The sequence below is a fragment of the Theropithecus gelada genome, chromosome 12 (genome assembly GCF_003255815.1).
Source record: "Theropithecus gelada isolate Dixy chromosome 12, Tgel_1.0, whole genome shotgun sequence".
Taxonomy (NCBI): domain Eukaryota; kingdom Metazoa; phylum Chordata; class Mammalia; order Primates; family Cercopithecidae; genus Theropithecus; species Theropithecus gelada.
This window is the reverse complement of record NC_037680.1, coordinates 46,887,603-46,897,465: the sequence shown is the minus strand read 5'-3', so window position 1 is coordinate 46,897,465 and position 9,863 is coordinate 46,887,603. Positions and strand designations below refer to the sequence as shown.

General features: G+C 41.1%; 1 protein-coding gene across 1 annotated transcript in view; it reads right to left on the bottom strand.

Annotated features, from left to right (window-relative positions):
* The window catches only part of MYO3B (myosin IIIB), a 489,035-nt gene that overhangs the window by 170,001 nt on the left and 309,171 nt on the right, over nt 1-9,863 (bottom strand). The gene's annotated exons all lie outside the window — the stretch shown is intronic.

The window sequence follows — 9,863 nt, the reverse complement described above, 5'->3', positions numbered from 1 at the left end:
CACACACACACACACACACACACACACACACCCTACTGGTTTTGTTTCTCTGGAGAACCCTGATTGCTCTCATGTAGGTAAACTGAGGACACAGAGCCAACCTTGGTGATAAACTTACAATATTGCGAAAGGTAGAGGTAAGTTCTGTGCAAAACCATAAATGGTAGAAGGTTGTTTTTAGTGACTTCCTTCCCTATCATTTCTGTTCTCTTTGTTCACTGACAGATTTGGGGGCTTCTACACCGCACACTGGGGATCTAGGACACCTCAATCTCATTGTTCCTCCTCACACTCACAAACGGATCTTCCCTGCCCTGTGTCAAAACTCTCTATGCCTGGGCATTCCCACAGGGCTGTCTGTGCAAGGGACTGGCTGGCTCCTTTAGTAAACATTTAGATCCTGAGGGGGAACTTAAAATCATTGATAAAAACTCTTTCTTTCTACAGAGGAGAAAGCCAGAGAGAAGGCAATTGGCCCAAGATGAGAAATTTAATAAGTGGAAGATCTGAGGCTTACCCAAGTCTTTTAATTCAGGCTTCTCTACACTTATCAAACCTTCCTAGCTCTTCCTGTGTGCACCTGGTATCTTTGACTCTCTAGCAGGGACTTTTGATGCTCCAGCACCTTTAATATCAGGCTTTTGACTTAAAGTGTTGATTTCTTCTATCTGAGTACCAGCTGTCTGGTTGTCCTTAACATACATGTGAGGGATCCAAAGAATATTCTTTTTTTTTTTTTTTTTTTTTTTTTTGAGACGGAGTCTCACTCTGTCGCCCAGGCTGGAGTGCGGTGGCCAGATCTCAGCTCACTGCAAGCTCCGCCTCCCGGGTTTACACCATTCTCCTGCCTCAGCCTCCAGAATAGCTGGAACTACAGGCGCCCGCCACCTCGCCCGGCTAGTTTTTTGTATTTTTTTTTAGTAGAGACAGGGTTTCACCGGGTTAGCCAGGATGGTCTCGATTTCCTGACCTCGTGATCCGCCCGTCTCGGCCTCCCAAAGTGCTGGGATTACAGGCTTGAGCCACCGCGCCCGGCCCAAAGAATATTCTACTGGATTAGTATATTAGTAAGGTGCTTCTGTTTCAGTAGAAAGCTATATACATTGTCTTTAAAATGCTTTTCTGGGTTATCAGATTATTGGAGTCCTGTTCATCCCCTTTGAGCCATTTTGCAACTCTTTCTAAATTCCAACTAATAAATAGATATGTAAATTCTGTCCAGCCTGATAATGATTCTAACTGCCTTCCTCCCCACTGCAGAAAACCAGTTTTATCTCCATTTGCAATTCATCCCAACATTCTTTTATTTCATATAAGCTATGCTATTTTGACTCTTCCTTTGAACTGATTATAACATCTGCCTAGTTCCCTCATAACATGTGAACAAAATAAATTCTTTTTAACACATTCATCTTTATTTCTGTATGCCAGTCATGATTTTATCTTCTTCTGAACATTTTTTTTTAATAAGGGAAAGAAAGAAGTACAGAAATCTAGGCTATAGATCCCGGTTTGACACAAAGGTACACACACAAATGGGCAAGTTTTGAGGTAGGAAGTCTTCACACCTGGGTAGACCTAATGCTACCAAGCAATCCTAAAAGGCATACCTAGTAGGCGCAAAACAAAAAAACAAAAAAACAAAAAAAAACCCAAAAACTGCCACTTTTCTACTTACAATCTTTGAAGTGGAAAATACTCGTGGAATATGTTCATGTTGGACTTTACCAAGAAAGTCAAACTATTTCCCAAAGAGATTACACCAATTTATATCCTCACCACTAGAATATGAGAGTCCCATTTCTCTCTAACTGTGACAATCTTGGAATTAACAGACTTATTGGCTACTGCCAAAATAGGTATAACATGGTGTTGAATTGTGGTTTTAATTTGTATTTCCTTGATTAAAAAGGCTGGGCTTTTCCTTTTGTTTTCAATGATGTTCTCTCACAATGAACAATGAATTTTATTTCTCTATTTTTTCCTCATGGTTACTCTTACTCCTGGAAGGGAGAGGAGAAAGAAGAATCACCATTTTAGATAAAAATTATATTAGTGTGGGAGATTGCCACCATTTTAGATAAAAATTATATTAGTGTGGGAGATTGCCACCATTTTAGATAAAAATTATATTAGTGTGGGAGATTGCCACCATTTTAGATAAAAATTATATTAGTGTGGGAGATTGCTTACATTTTTTATTTGCACCTCTCATTTTGGTCATTCTGCTCCTGCATTTTTGCACTAGGGAAGGATTTGTATGTTTTAAAGATGGCTTTGAAATCCTAACCTATAATGAATGAGCTCTGCTTTGATTCATCCCTCCAATTGAGTTTTGCACTCAAAGGCATATGAAACATCTGCACCCAGCTTGGAGATTTGTACAACCCTAAGTCAATGTGAAAATATATCTCAAGGCTAATTATACAGACTGAAACTTTTTTTATTTCTCAAGACTTTAAACGAAGTCTTTCTTTTAGAATGTGTCATTCACTCTGTATAGTTTTAGGGCTTTGGTATAACCATGCTGTCACCATTCACCATTTTGTAAATCAAATTGGTTTTTCCTCTCTATTAAATAAAACTTTACGTAGGATCTACTGATGTATCAGGCATGGGCAGAAGTGCTGAATGATATGAGTAGGCAATGCACACAATTTCCCTGCCCTCATGAAGCTTTATATTCTAGTAGGGAAGACAAACATAAACAAAAATATGAAGGACATCATTTTGGATAAGGATAAGAATAAAAAATCAGTGTGGGAGGGTAGGTGAGTATTCTTTGGGGGTATATTTTGGCAGGCAGCCTTAAGCAACCAGGATAGTGATGAAACTCAAGCCATGTCATATGAGAAACTGATGAAGAGGCTGGGAACATGGAGCTTAAAAACAAAAAGACTTAGCAGGGTATCTTAAACAGTCATATGCAGACCACCTGCATCAGAATCACCTGGAGATTTAATGAAAGATATGGATTCCTGGGCCACACTCCAGACATAGAATCAGAATCTCTGGGGCTGGGCCTTGGGAGTCTATATTTTAATAAATTCCTACAGCGATATTGAGTACTAAAGTTTGAGAACCACTGACTTAAGGGAACATGATAATTGACTGCCATCAAGTGGAGAAGGGAGATGATTTGTTCAGTAAAGCCCAGAGGGTAGAACTCGGGTAGATGCTTAGAAGCTTCTGAAGGATGGTTTCTTATGGTCAGGGTTATGAAGGACATGATGGTGATCAGATATCTCGACACATGGAATGGGCTACTTCAGGAACTAGGGAGTGAATTCGTAAACCCTGAATCTGTTCAATGGGACACTAGTTGATGAGGTCAAGAATGCTACTGACGAAAGCCTAGCCAGGTAGTTGGACTGGGCGACCCTTCAAGATTCCTTCTAACAAAGATTCTAGGTTGACTTCTCTCTTGGTTAAAAAGAATGGATTTTGTGATTTTTAAAATAGATGTTTATCATTGATCCAATACTGTCACTGTGACAAATCTTCAGTTATTGTCTTATGTTTGGATAATAAGTTGGAAGCCTCCTAAAATATCCCTAGATAATCTATTAAGGACTTTAAAACCTCAACTATGATCTCTTTCACAGGATAGTTTCCCCAACATACACCTAGAACAGTGGCTGTCAGTGTAGCGTTCTCATCAGCAGCTGCAGCATGACCTGGAAACTTATTAAAAATGCATTCTCTCTTCTCTCTCTCTCTCTCCCTCTCTCTCTCTCACTGAATCAGAAACTCTGGGGGTGAGACCCACCAATCTGCATTTTAGCTTGCCCTCTAGGAGTTTCTGCTGTGTGAGAAGGCTGGAGAACCACTGAGTTAGAGAAATAGAATACCAGGGAAATTAAGTGACTTGTCTCCAGTGACAGAGTTTATTTATATAAAGAAACTGGCTTCCAAGTCTCTCCATCATCTTTTCTCTTCGTTAGGCTTAAATGACTTACGGAGTCTCTGGGGCACATCATTTTCTCTTGGAAAAGGTCAACTGCTCAGAATCTACCCTAAATAAATCCTCACACATGTTTAATATTTAGGATTGTTTATTGAGCACTGCTAGCAAACAATTGGAAACAATTTTGGTATCCACCAGTAGAGAAACAGCTAAATAAATATCATGAATTTCAATGAGGGGGTTGAAAGGAATTTGTTAGAGCTATGGAACAACATGGTTTTTATCTCTCACACGTATTAAGTAGAAAAGCAAGTTGCCAAATGGTATACAAAGTGTGGTTCACAAGCGAAAAGTGCAAATTCCTCTTCCTCTAACTCTCTGTGTGTTTGTGTGTGTTTGTGTGTGTGTGTGTGTGTGTGTGTCCTGAAAGGATAAAACTACTAAAGCAGGCCGGGCGCGGTGGCTCAAGCCTGTAATCCCAGCACTTTGGGAGGCCGAGACAGGCCGATCACAAGGTCAGGAGATCGAGACCATCCTGGGTAACCCAGTGAAACCCCGTCTCTACTAAAAATTACAAAAAACTAGCTGGGTAAGGTGGCAGGCGCCTGTAGTCCCAGCTACTCGGGAGGCTGAGGCAGGAGAATGGCGTAAACTTGGCAGGCGGAACTTGCAGTGAGCTGAGATCCAGCTACTGCACTCCAGCCTGGGAGACAGAGAGAGACTCCGTCTCAAAAACAAAAAACAAAACAAAACAAAAAACTACTAAAGTTTAGAGAGGGGCCATCGTTGGGCAGATGCTGGGAAATGGAATTAGTGATATGGAAAATAAATTTTAGCTTTATATGTAATACTTAAAAATTTTAGAGGAAAGGGTGCTCATACATTATTTTTATAATTAAAAAGCGACTTCAAACATTGGGTAAAAATTGTTATGGTTTTATTGTAATGGGCCCAAATCCTGGTCAAAGAATTATGAATATACAGATTTGATCAATATTACTTGCATCTAAGTAGAAATGCCCCCAGTCATATGGCAAAGAAATAAACGCTTTTCCCATTTTAAAATATTTCTAGAAGGACCCTCAATCTATATCAACGACCACCCAGACTGTCTGCTCAGAGACCCAAAATACTAGACAATTATCTGAACAATTCAATCCATATAAATAATTTTCTCTTATGTAGATAATAGAGGTAGCAGAACTATTTTGGATTGGATAATTTGATAATTACCCCCAATTGCCCATTTCCCTTTGTGTGTATAAAAATTCAGATTTAGTTTAAATTCTATCTTATATTTACCATAATCCCTGTTACTTTAATTTTTTCCCTTCATGTTTGGCCTTGAGTAAAGAGAGAGAACAGCTGGCCACCATCTGCTGCCTTAAAAAAAGCCATATATTCATTACATCCTTAGACTCCTAAATTTGGGCCTTGGGTTAAGAAATTGCACTAATCTGTGGTATTAGATTGAAAAGGTCCTGAAATTGTAGATTCCTTCTTTCTAATGCAGTATTACTATAGATAGCACTTAGCATACAACAGGTGCTTAATAAATGTTTCTGATACTGCTGCTGCTGCCTCCTTATAAACTTTGAGAGGCCCCTAAAGGGGAAAAATCACAATGACACTGGAATTGGAAATTGAGGCTGGATTTGCTCAAATTAATTTGTAATAAAAGCTTAAGTTTAAACTGATTATTTACAATTAGAAAAATTATTGATGTATTTTTTCTGATTGAACTCTACAGATTGATTTCACAGTGAATATTCAGATGTGTTCAACCATCTCTATGTATTTATTTTGAGGATGGTGGGGATTTCACACCCTGACTCCATCACCCACATACTCTCTGTGTAACTTTGAGCTAGTTTCCTCATTTGTAAAACCAGAATAAATACTATCTATCTGGGGGACTACTACCAGTGTTAAGTGAGATGATATATGTAAAACCCTAGCATGAAGCCCACCACAAGTAGGTTCTCAATAAATGTCCATCTCTGTCTTCTTCTAAGAAAAATCTATTTTTCTCTTCCCCTACCCAAACGTGTGAAGAAACATAGTTAGCAATCTTTTCTCTAAGTCATCCCTAAACCATCGTGCTAGGGGTAGGCAGATATTTACTATAAGCAGCTAGAGCATGCTATACCAGTAATGGTTAAGAGGACAACTGCTCAGCTGATGGACTGGGTAGTGTTCTCCTGGAGCACCACGTTGGGAGGGATTCCAAGGCCACATTGAGGCTGTGAAGAAAACATGCCTTGACTGAAGAGCCGGGTCTGCGGCTAGGGCTGAAGAGTGAAGTTGTCTTCATACCCATGTATTTGCCATCCCCATGCCAGGAGGTTTCCTCACACTCTCCTTCCTCCTTTTCTCCTCTTCCCCCTTTTCTCCATGTTGTTATTTTCTTCATTCCTTTTTCTTTTTGCTGCTTCATTGTTATTATCTAACATAAGTTAGCCCCACTGATATTTGTTTTAAAGAATCTCCAAGCAAGGAGTTTTAATTCAGCCATTGATTTCCAGAGTAGCCTGGGCAAGCAAATCCAAATGTCCAGATATTATTTAATGCCTCATAATGTCTTTCTTCTTGTTTTCCTTTATTATGTCTTCTTTCCTACAACTGAATTAATTCATGAGGTTGCTTATAACACAGAACATTTGGAAAATCAGGAAAGATAGCCTGGACTTATTATTCTGCCACCATTCAGTATTTTGGAGAACAGTGAGATCAATATTAATTCTTGCCTCCACTTTTTCAAATCACCACTACAAATTCCTGGCTAAATCTGCAGAGCTATCAACTACAGAAATGGTTTTTCTAATTGACTATGTGAAAAGCTGCTGCCAGCAGCGTGGGCTCCATGAAAAAGTCAGGGCTTAAAAGAATTACTTTTGGGATACTGTCCCAATTGCCTGAGGCAACTAAGAAAGGGTCCTCAGCCCACAATGCCAATTTGAACCCATCTTGCCCCATAAGAATGAGTAGAGGTGGTCACAGAAGTTCTCTTTAGCCGATAACATTCTGGAGAGACTGATATTGCCTATCCCTAGAGCTACCTTGGGGAAGTGATTTCACCTCTATTGCCTCAGACTCTGTAAATTTGATCTGAAAATAAAGATCTGTAAATGAGAAAGTTGGAACAAGCCATCTCTTAGAGTCTTTCGGTGATACTGTAAAAGACATTTTAAGAAAGTTTTTTGTTTACTGCACTAACCAAGTGTATTAGTCTGCTTTCACACTGCTGATAAAGACATACCTGAGACTGGGCAATTTACAAAAGAAAGAGGTTTAATTGAACTTACAGTTCCACATGGCTGGGGAGGCCTCACAATCATGGCAGAAGGCAAGGAGGAGCAAGTCACATCTTAAGTGGATGGCGGCAGGCAAAGAGAGAGCTTGGGCCGGGCACTGTGGCTCATGCCTATAACCCCAGCACTTTGGGAGGCCAAGGCAGGCAGATCACCGGAGGTCAGGAGTTCAAGATCAGCCTGGCCAACACGGTGAAACCCTGTCTCTACTAAAAATACAAAAATTAGTCAGGTGTGGTGGCGCACGCCTGTAATCCCAGCTACTCAGGAGGCTGAGGCAGGAGAATCATTTGAATTTGGAGGGAGAGGTTGCAGTGAGCAACTCCACTGCACTCCAGCCTGGGTGACAGAGTGAGACCCTGTCTCAAAAAAAAAAAAAAAAAAAAAAGAACTTGTGCAGGAAAACTCCCCTTTTTAAGATCATCAGATCTCCCAAGAGTTATTCACTATCAGGAGAACAGCAAGGGAAAGATCTGCCCCCATGATTCAATTACCTCCCACTGCATTCCTCCCACAACACATGGGAATTCAAGATGAGATCTGGGTGGGGACACAACCAAACCATATCACCAAGGTTATAACACTGGTAATGTAAGGATTAAGAAGAGAAAAGAAGTCATTCAAGGTTTCACCTCCCTAATACTCTAATACATAAACTACCTAAAAGGCACCAACACGCACAGTTGGAAAGCAGGTAGCAACTCACCCTCTCAACTAAACAAAGAAAAGCAGATGGAAATGACAGTACGCAAGGACAGCAATGTTAAAGGCCCTCCCAGAGAAGCCACCATGCCACTTCTGCCCCTAGAAGGTAGATGTGGAGACTTCACACAAGCATGAAATATATTTTACTCACAATGTTGAAGCTGTCATCCTCCCTAACTATGTCTTAACAGGTTCCTTACACCACGTAAATTAATTTCCCTGGAATATTTGTCTTTACTTTTTAAAATTTAAAAAAATTTTTTTGAAACAATCTCACTGTCACCCAGGCTGGAGTGCAGTGGCACAATCACAGCTCACTACAGCCTTTACCTCCGAGGCTCAAGCAATCCTCTCACTTCAGCCGCCAAGTAGCTAGGACCACAGGCATGTGCCACCACACTCTGCTCATTTTTGTATTTTAGGGTTTTGCCATGTAGCCAAGGCAGGTCTCAAACTACTGGGCTCAAGTGATCCACCCACCTCGGCCTCCTGGGGTTACAGGCGTGAGCCACTGTACCTAGCAATTTCCAGGTCTTGAGGATGCTGTTCACTTTGCTGTGGATGTACTAGCTTACCTGGATGACACATTAATATCTGTTTATATCAGACTCTCATCTATGTAGTTATAGATGAAAAGAAAAGAAATCTAATGATGTCCTGGAGGATTTCTGTTTTCTTGTTCCTTATTCACTGTTGTCTACCCAGAGAAAAAAGCAGAAGCTTTTACTCATTGAAAATTGAAGTTGGACATTCAGCCTGTCTCGAGATGTCTGGGTTCTTCTGTGCTGTTGATTTCTCTAAATACTATCTTGTGAGTAGGCACTAACCTTAGGGCTTAATAAGGGAATATGGTGGACCATGTTCTCACAGGTGAACTTTTCACAACGTTAACTGATGATATTCAGTTCACTTTGCGAGAGTTAAAGAATGTGTTGTAGACTTAAAACTGCAAACACACTGTTGTGGGAAAAACTCTCAAATGATGTTTTTCCTCTGCTGTCACACCAAAAAACACTCAACAACACTAAGACTTCCATGACCAAATGTGTGTGAGTTTTTCCCCACCACAAGCAAGCAGTTAATTCTGCAGCAGATACCAACTGGGCATCCTTCAAATCAATTTGGACATTGTCCACCTGGAGATAGTGTCAGATCCCACTGTTTGAGGGCTCAGTCCCCAAGACTAACCACTCCCCACCCCCCAATGCCAGTCACAAGTCTGGGCCTTCGAAACTTCTCACTGACCAGCTTCAAGTTGGGGTTCCCATGACACCCTCTTTGGGTTCAATTAATTTGCTGGAGCAACTCTTAGAACTTAGGGAAACACATTTACAAGTTTATTATAAAGGATATTGCAAAGGATACAGATAAAGAGATGAGTAGGACAAGTTAGGGGGGAAAGGGTGCAGAGCTTCCACGCCTCGCTTGGGCATGCCACCCTCCAGGAACTTCCATGTGTTCAACCATGCAGAATCCAAACCTCTTGGGTTATCACGGAAGCTTCATGACTTCAGCATTCTTTCCCCTACGATACATGATGGGACCCTCTCTGGGGAGGGTCTTAGGACCCACAATCAGAAAGGGGAAGATGAAAGTCTTGCCTTGGGGCCGGGCGCGGTGGCTCAAGCCTGTAATCCCAGCACTTTGGGAGGCCGAGACGGGTGGATCACGAGGTCAGGAGATCGAGACCATCCTGGCTAACACGGTGAAACCCCGTCTCTACTAAAAATACAAAAAACTAGCCGGGCGAGGTGGCGGGCGCCTGTAGTCCCAGCTACTCCGGAGGCTGAGGCAGGAGAATGGCGGGAACCCGGGAGGCGGAGCTTGCAGTGAGCTGAGATCCGGTCACTGCACTCCAGCCCGGGCTACAGAGCAAAACTCCGTCTCAAAAAAAAAAAAAAAAAAAAAAAAAAAAAAAAAAAAAAAAAAAAATTTTGGGG